Below are 1,170 nucleotides of genomic sequence, written 5' to 3' on the forward strand. Positions count from 1 at the left end.
GACCCCTCGGAGATAACGACCTGCTGGCTTAGGCCCGCTCCCGGGTGACAGAGGGCAGGCCCAATCCCTAGGTGCAGCCCCTGGTCAGGCTCAGAGCAGGGCCGATTGGGGAGTTGGGGTGCCGCCCCGTCATGCATAGAGCAGGGCGGATCGGGAGGTTGCAATGCCACCCTCAGTCACGCTCAGGGTAGACTGATTGGGGGGTTGGGGCACCCCCCCCTTTTACACTCAAGGCAGGGTTGATGGGGAGGTTGCGGTGTCACCCCCTGTCACGCACAGAGCAGGGCCGATCAGGGGGTTGGGGCGCTGCTCCCTGTCACTCACAGAGCAGGGCCAATCAGGGGGTTGGGGCGCTGCCCCCTGTCACTCACAGAGCAGGGCCCATGAGGGGGGTTGGGGCGCTGCCCCCTGTCACTCACAGAGTAGGGCCGATAGGGGAGCTGTGGCACCGCCCCCTGTCACACACAGAGCAGGGCGGATCAAGGGGTTGGGGCGCTGCACCCTGTCACACTCAGGGCAGGGCAATGGGGAGGTTATGGCTCTACCTTGTCACACACAGAGCAAGGCCCGTGGAGGGGGTTGGGGCGCCACCCTCTATTACCCACAGAGCAGGGCCGATCAGGGGGTTGGGGCCACCCCCCCTTTTCCCACTCAGGCAGGGCCCGATGGAGAAGTTTATGGTTTTTACCCTGTTACCCACCAGAGCAGGGGCCCCTTGGGGCGGGGGGTTGGGGCCCCCCCACCCTGTCACACACAGAGCCGCAGGGCAATCGGGGGATTGGGGAGCTCCCCCCCTATCAGGCACAGAGCAGGGCCGATCAGGGGGTTTTGGGCGCTGCCCCCTGTCATGCTGATCCTGGTGCCGGGAGCCTCGCTGCTCCGCTGATCCCGGTGCCGGGAGGCATATTACCCTTTTACTATATAGAATAGAGTCCTGGTGCACGGGTGGGGGCCGGCTGGTTTGCCCTGAAGGGTGTCCTGGATCAGGGTGGGGGTCCCCACTGGTGTGCCTGGCCAGGCTGGCTGAGGGGCTGAGGGCTGTTTTCCCGCTGGCAGTTGACTAAAAGCTCCCAACCGCTCCTTGTTTTCTTTTCTTTTTTTTTTTTTATTCTGGGCCAGCTTTACGCTCTGAGGCCTCGCTGCTGAAAACATGGATACAATGTTGCGGTC

Source organism: Myotis lucifugus, unplaced genomic scaffold (assembly GCF_000147115.1).
Source record: "Myotis lucifugus unplaced genomic scaffold, Myoluc2.0 scaffold_517, whole genome shotgun sequence".
Lineage (NCBI taxonomy): Eukaryota > Metazoa > Chordata > Mammalia > Chiroptera > Vespertilionidae > Myotis > Myotis lucifugus.